Below are 8,468 nucleotides of genomic sequence, written 5' to 3'. Positions count from 1 at the left end.
CATGGTCGGTCCAAGGCTTCTTTCCGGTAGGTCCTGATGGTCGGCCCAGCCCGTTCTGGCGCAGGCGAGTGTTTATAGTGGCGCCATCTTGCATTGGCTCATAGTGCCCTCCCAGAGCTCATCTTTGATCCTAGAATCTAGAGTCCGGGTTGATAGGTGGTCTTCTGGACAGCATGTGGGTAGTTTTAAGCCACTCGGCGGCGGCTGAAAAATCCCAGCTTGGTGGCACCGGGCGGGGATTGAACTCGCGTCCTCCTGAACACGAGGCCGTTACTTTGACGACTCAGCCACCGCCTCCCCAATATATAAATATATATATATATATAGGAGTCTTTCTCTAATGCATATCTCATTGAATGTGATAGCTAGTTGAGCATTGATTATTTTTCTTAAGATATTCTCCTTATATCTTATGATAGTCTTATACTCTTTCTTAATCGGCTGTATGACTTCGCCGAAACTAGTCATGTTCGCTAGATCGCGATTTCGGGTCCTAGACCCTTCCTCAGTAGCGAGGTCTTTCCTTGGTAAGGATACCGGAGAGAATGGCTTGTCTTCTTCTTCATCTTAGGTGGATAGGTCGAAGGAGGGGTGAAAAACAAAAAGGGGGGAAGAACTAGCTTAAGTGAAAAGAGTAGAAATGTAGTGTGAGAGAAAAGTGGTGGGATTAACCACCTTGCTTTGGATCTTTTTACCTTTAAATCTAATAATCTAATCCGCGCTCGGCTTTTGAGTCATTTTTTTTTTTCCCTTTTTTAACTATTCCGACAACTTATCATATTTGTTAATTTATAACTTTTTTTCTTTCTTCCTTTATTCATTTTATTTTATTTATTTATTTTTTTTCCTTTTTTTCCTTTTCCATGACACTGGCAGAAACACAACTAACCTAACAAAAGCAACTAACCTATTGTCAAAACTGCCAGTGCCTTTCAAGTTTAAATTCATAAATATTTACATTTACAAGTACATATAAATAAATAGATATTGTAACATATGTACACACATACAAACACACGCATACACTCACACTCGCAAACATATCATTTACATATTGATGCTTCCATTTGTTATTTGTATTGAGGTGGAGGTTTTCTGACATTTATTTTCTTGCATGGTTTAGGGAACCAATTGTGATCTCTCCCTATGTTTTGGCTGTTGAGTAGATTGATGTAAGTTTCGTTCTTAATGAGATTAACTAGTTTGTTTTTTGTTCTGTTTCCTTTGTCAAATAGTATTGTGTTTATAGACTGAACTCCCGACATATGGTGTAGCTGTTCTGTTGTTTTAACATATGGATATTTTTCGTCGTAAGCGAATCTTAGTGCTTTATTTTGAATTTTCTGTAGTGACGACAATGCTGTTTTAGATAAAGTGTTGAGGGGGTAAGCTGGATAAGTTAGTAGTGGAAGAATACATGCTTTTACTAGATGGAGTTTTATGTTAGTTTTAAGTTGCTTGAATCTTTTAAGTTTTGATAGTGCGACACTAGCTTTTGTTTTTATTTCTTTTAGTTGTGTGCCATAACCTTGACTGTTTATTTGTAACCCTAGTACATTTGCTTTTCCTGAGTATTCAACTTCTCTGTTATCAATCTTTACTGGCGAGGTCTTTTTAATGGCTATGGGTAATATTGTGAACTTTGATGTGTTGGTTTTTATTTTCCATTTTTTTTTCGTTATCATTTATCCGCTTCACTTCTTTCTCTACTTTCTTTGCTAACATTCTTGTGGATTTCCCTGGCTGTGTGATGATCTGAGTAATGTCATCCGCGTACATAATGTTTAAGCAGTCATCCTGAGGTTGGGGTATGTCAGATGTGAATATCGTATATAGGGTTGGGGAGAGGCAGCTACCTTGAGGGACACCACTTAGCATTGGAAAAGGAGGACCTTCATAGTTTTTGAGGGATATGGCAGCTGTTCTGTTTTCTATGAAGTTACAGAGTATCTTTGTGATTATATCCGGTAATTGAAGCTGGTAGATCTTAAACTTAAGGCCATGATGCCAGACTTTGTCAAATGCTTTTGACACATCTCTGAGTATCAGACAGCATTGGGTTTTATTACTTACTGCACTGGCTATGGCTTCAGTAGTTATTGCAATAGCTGTGTCCGTTGAGCGGTACTATCTGAAACCGTGCTGTGTTTCAGGGAGAAGTTTTTGGTATTCTAGGTAATTTCGTATTCTGTAGTTTAATATTTTTTCTAAAATTTTTCCAGGCACTTCAAGTAGGGAGATCGGTCTATAATTGATAGGGTCATGTATTGGCTTGCCTGGTTTTGGTATTAGTTTTATTTTTGCGTGTTTAAAACTATTTGGGAAAAATCCCATGGAAAGGGAAATGTTGAATAATTTTGTGAGTTTCGTCATTGCTATGTTTGGTAGATTTTGGAGTATTGTTTTGTTGATTTTTGTGTGACCTGGAGAATTGTTTTCCATCTGTTTAATCACATTCGCTAAGTCCTCTGGTTTGATTTCTGCGGTTAGATAGTTGCTGTTGTCTAATTTGTTTGGGTTAGCCTGATTGAATGGTGAGAAGAGTTCATTATGTGTTTGTATGAAGTTTGTTACTTGCTGGTCTGTGTCCTGGTCAAAGTGTTGGTTTTCTTGTGCACTGATTTGAAAGACATTGCTCCATATTTCTCTAAATATTGTTTCTTGTACTTTGGCTTCGTACACTTTGGAATTGTTGTGTACCAGGTACGCATTTGTTGGGGTTGAGGTTCCTTTAAGATTCTTGATTTTTTGCCAAAATTTCTTAGGATCTTTGTATATAATGTTTAAGTTTGTTATTTTGTTCTCCGATTTTTTGTTGCTTTGCTCTCTGCTTTCTTTTATTAATTGCTGTTTTATTGTTTTAAAAGCTATGTATTTTTGGTATGTCCATCCTGTCCTCAGGGTGTCTTCTAGTAGTCTTCGTATCCAATGTTGTAATAACTTTATTTGTTCATTCACAATTCCTTTTTGCTCAGTTACTTGGGTTTTGGTAGGGATGTGGGTTGTAGCTGCATTTGTTACGATGCCTACCCATCTTCTCATCGAGTCATCTAGTTCCTCTTGATTTTGTATCAGGTTAGTGTTAACGTTAAGCATGTTGTTATCTATTTCTGTTGCGAATTGTTCCCAATTAGCTTGTCTGAAGTCCATCCTTGGTTCAGATGGTATCTTTATTGGTTTGGCAGTAATAAATTACTCACTCTTGCAGTATTGCAAGGAGCCGGTCTTCGGGCGATTCTATTGCTCTGCGTCTCTCTTTGCCTTCCTACCAATTCGGGGAGGGGTATGCGAGATCGCCCTCACCCGCGTGAACGCGTCTGACGCTCTTTCCCTGTGCCCTTACAAGCAGCTGACACCAACGCCTGTTTTCCATAAGAACTTTCAGGGTCTGCATTATTTTTATTTCCCACAGTCATTCTATGTGTCGGTCATCTGCCCGGGGGTACCACTTATCAACGGGTTACTGGTCACTATGCCATAGCGGAAGCATGCTACAACCGCTCCACTAACATAACAACGTACCCGTCCCGGATCCGTCTGGTTTTCACGGCCAATATTTCCCATCGAGTGTTTCCTCTACGGTCTCTCGATTACATTCACTTCTCCAGCATCTCGTATGTGACTAATTCCCTTAATTCATTGTCTTTCGCAAACAAAACAGAGTTTGCGGAACCCCTGGAGGAAACGCTGCCTGATTATTTGCATCTCCCCTACCTGTACCCTGGATTTTTTGTACCAATGTTTCTGATGTTCGTCAGTCTCGTCGTCATGTGCTACCTTATTAGGAGGAACTCTGTCCTGCACGATTATTTGGTTGTGCAGACACGGCGACTGGATGCAGGGAGGCCACTGGCAAGGTAGTTTTTCCTTTTCTCAGACAAGTCAGGGGACATAAACCTGGCTGCTCCTATACTTAACATTGTACTGTGTTTCACTACTGCATTTTTTTTTTTAGGAGCTAGATCAACGTTTCATTGTCTGTAACTATGCCAGTTGATAGCTTCTTATACATGTGTCCTCATACCTGGGCACTTCCGCACCTCGGTCCGGACCTCCGCTCCTCCGCACCTGCGGACCGCCAAACGAGGTGCGGAAGCCCGGAAGTGCGGAACGTTTTCAAAAGTGCGGAAGTAACAGGTGCGGACAGGCAAAATTTTGGGTCCAGACTTCCGCACCTGAGATTTTCAAAGATAAAAAAACGAAGACGACAAACAGTCCGCGGCATTACTTTCGCGCGTTTTGGCGGGCTGTGTGCTACCAGCTGATCACTGTGTCAATTTTCTTTTTCTTTTCAGAATCTTTTGACATTTAGTGATTCACTGCGATTGTTTAGTGTTTAGTGTTTACAAATAAACATGGACAGATACGTGAAAAGAGGTGATAGCGACAGGAGCAGGAGTGTGTCAGGGGATAGTAGCGTCAATAGCGTGAGCTACAGAACCAGCACGCCTGCACCGTCAGCCTCCAGAACCCCTACGTCGCTGGCGACGTCAGACATTTCCTTGTCTGACGTGGAGCTGACCCTTCCAGTGTAATGCCAGAATTGAATTAAGAATGGGAAAATGTAAATTAGGGAGGAATAAGCCGTTACCGCATAGAACATTCCAGACTCGCGCTTGAGAGGCCCACCCCATTTGAAGGTAAATATATATTTCTCTCTCTCTCTCTCTCTCTCTCTCTCTCTCTCTCTCTCTCTCTCTCTCTCTCTCTCTCTCTCTCTCTCTCTCTATATATATATATATATATATATATATATATATATATATATATATATATATATATATATGAAGCTTGATGTATTATTGCCTTGTACTATTTTGTTTTATTTTTGAGGTGCGGACTAGTTTTTTCAGGCGCGCTTTAATAGTTTTGCGTACAGTAGCGGAGGTGCGGAGGTCCGGTAGCGGACCGAGCGAATTTTTTTTAGGCGCGGAAATACAGGTGCGGACTGCCTGCGTCCGAAGTGCGGAGGAGCGGTAGCGGACTACCCCAAATCCAGTAACGCGCCCAGCTCTGTGTGTCCTTATATTTATCTTTTGAGAGGTTTCTTATGTTTCATGTCACACACGTTGTGGTTTCCCTCTCACTATTTATATTATAACTCCACATCTGTTCTTACATAACCAGTGTTTTAATGTAATTGTATCATAGGCAGTCTGCTTGACAAACTCCCACTATGTATGTTCATGGTAACTAGACTGCTATTTAGATTTTTGTATATCGCGAGGTCGCGATCACTGGTAGGTGACCGAGCAGTGTTATAGTAGGATATCAATGTATTATTATTATTTAATATCACCACGAATTAGGCATACAATTGTCAATGGAAAAACCCACGACAGATAGATCACGCCACCTTATAGGAATGTCGTCCGTCAGTGTTTACCGTCTCAGTTTTGTATACTTCGCACTCCGATGGTGCGCGAAGGTCACCTTGACATACGTGACCAATTGTAACAATTATTTTCCAACCTGTAACTCGCCACTCCTTCACGAGAGTCAGACTGACACACAACGACAGTCGCTCTCGCTCCGACGCTTCTTGTACATAAAGGCTACGAATATAATTCGCCTTAAAGAAGCTGAAGTCTTAATCAACACCCTTTAAACGCCCCCCGACAAGCCCGTTACAATACATCTTTAACAGCTGGAAAGTTCCGTCGGATTGTAAATTAGCAAATGTCACACCGATTTTCAAAAAGGGGGACAAGTCTCATCCAGGAAACTATCGAACAATTAGCCTGACATCGATTGTTTGGTTGGCTTCATCGAACGTGTCCTTAATAATAAATCGGAAAAAAAGTAATATTAAAACTGTATAGTTCGCTGGTTCGACCCCATCTAGAGTATTGTGTACAGTTTTGGTCTCCCTATTACAGAAAAGATGTAGAACAGTTAGAACGGGTTCAACGGAGAGTAACAAAAGTGGATCCTAGGTTGAGAAATTTTTCTTATGAACAAAGGCTTGAAGAAGTAAATTTATTCAGCCTATCAAAACGAAGCATGCGAGGTGATCTAATATAGGTGTTTATATGTAATGCCGGGATGTGAAGGCAGGAGAAGAAACTTAGAAGTAAAAGGAAAAGACGTAGGTTAAGTCATTATAAGTGATTAGAAGTAGTTATAAGTGAGCATAAGTAGTTATAAGTAATTATAAGTCATTGCAAGGCCATCATAGATATGTAAGAAATTGTAAGAAGGTATCCTTGATCACAACCTATAACATAACACATCCCCCCCCCCCTCAGACTACAATTACATCAGGTGGTGCAATCTTTTTATGTCACTTTCCCGCCAGAGCTTAGCCTCTACCACCCCTCCCCTGTTCCTCCCTTCCCACCCACCCCTACCAGCGCACGCACTTCGGAACTGTTGCCAGTTCTTGCTTGTCAATGTCCTATCAGTTAAAGTCATCCACCCTTGCATAGATGTTTCCGCTGCTTCACATGTAATTTCGTCACCTTGCACGTTAAGAGACCGTAACCATATACAAACTACCCTAATCTTCCCTTCATATTGAATAAAACCTTAATAGATTATAAATCAGCTACTTGGCCCCCCCTTCCCGCGCTACGGGGCCGCCCCAGGGCGGGTATAAAAAGCGGAGTAGCCTCTCCCGGAGACATTATTTCACCCGCTCAACTCACAACTTGCCCACAGGTTCTGGCGGCCCACTCCCTGCCACACACACACACACACACACACACACACCCACACGAACCCGTGATCCTTGCCCTATGTGTTCTTTTAGTTGTTAACCTCAGTACTCCTCTTTCTTTTCGTGATAGGGTAGGAAGAAGGAGACCCCCTTGGGCGTTCCTGGAGCCTTACGGGGTAGTAACCTCCATAACCCCCATAATCTCTTTCTTTATCCCCTATCGCGGAAGGTACTATGTGAGTATATAGGCGTATTACTATAAATCTGTGGTGTATCTCTAGAGTGAGAAGTGTTATTGAAATAGGGGGCTGTAGGTTTGTTGTTTCGCCGGAAATTGTTCTCGCCGGGTACGGGCCTTTCCCGGAGTGTAAGGTTTCCCCTCCCCTGAGATTTTTCCTATATCATATGTACCTGGTTTTGCAATAGATGTACACCCATGCCCCTAATTAAGTCTTTAGTCTTGTTATATTCATATATTTTAAGGTTTCCAGTGAGCTACCGGTGACATAGTTCATCGGTAGATCTCTGGGTGGTGGCAGCAAAACTACCCCCAGAGTGAGTCCCCCCCTTTTTTTTCCCAGATACCCATTAGTGGTATTTTCTTTTAACATCATTTAGTGCCCCGAATTTCCGGGCACGACATATATAGTGTTTTAAGGATTCAGTGATATTAATGCGGAAGATTACTTTAAAATTGATCGATCAAGTAGAACAAGAAGGGTAGGCGGTGGCTGAGTGGTTAACGTGCGGGGCCCGCATTCACCGCGTGATGGATGACGCTGGTTCGAATCCCCACGCTACCACCTGGGATTTTTCATTCACCGCCGAGTGGCTTAAGACTACCCACATGCTGTCCAGAAGACCACCCATTAACCGGACTCTAGAGGAAACCGTCCAAGTGAATCAAGAATGAGTTCCGGCTGGCAGCATGAGCCAAGAGAAGATGGCGCCACTAAAAAAAAAAAAAAATCATTTGCCTGCGCCGTGACGGGCTGGGGCCATCTACCACCCAGGCCCCTCAAAAAAGCCTACCGGCACTGTAGGCTTACACGTAAAAAAAAAAAAAAGAAATAACAATTTCAAGATAAGTGGTAAAAGATTCTCGTCGCACGAAACCAAACACTTCTTCAATCGAGTCGTTAATGTTTGGAATTCTTTACCCTGTGATGTCGTTGATAGTACAACAGTTACGGCCTTCAAGAATAGATTTGATAAGTATTTTTAATCCAACCAGCAACTAAGATATTCCTCATTGTCGTAATAACGTTAAGTTCTTTCGAATATTGGTGTCCCTGTCCGTTTTTATCGCCCGGTTAGTGGTAGCAGTAATGGTAATTCTTTCCTTTTTCCTACATAATTTCCAGCAGTTTTTCCATGCTGCATGGCTCTTTTTTCCTTTCCCGCCAGCTTTAGCTGGAGGGATTGGGGAGTGGGGAGGAGTCTTCGCCTTTGCTGTCCTTCATCTTCGACCTTTGATTAGATAGTTAGTGTTGCTTGTCACAAACAGCCTCGTAAGGACCATCGGGTCTGCTGTTGTTTGTTCTTCCTTTGTGTTTCTTTGTGTTCCTTTTGTCCAGAGGAATGAGGCGGCATGCAGTCAGCGCGTCCAAATAATGGCAGCTGGAGGAGCCGAGTTTTCTTGCCATTGCTGGAATAGTGTTGCGCAGGTCACCAGCTGCATTGCCAAAGTTGGCGCTGCTCAGCAGGCTTCGCCATTCCCGTGCATTAAGTCCTGAGGGCCCCGCGCTGCCATGAGTCTGGAGGGCCTTCTTCCACACTATCTCTCCTGTAATCCTTTCATATATAACGA

This window comes from Eriocheir sinensis, chromosome 26, assembly GCF_024679095.1.
Source record: "Eriocheir sinensis breed Jianghai 21 chromosome 26, ASM2467909v1, whole genome shotgun sequence".
Taxonomy (NCBI): Eukaryota; Metazoa; Arthropoda; class Malacostraca; order Decapoda; family Varunidae; genus Eriocheir; species Eriocheir sinensis.
The sequence above is the reverse complement of the archived record's forward strand: the minus strand, read 5'-3'. Positions refer to the sequence as shown.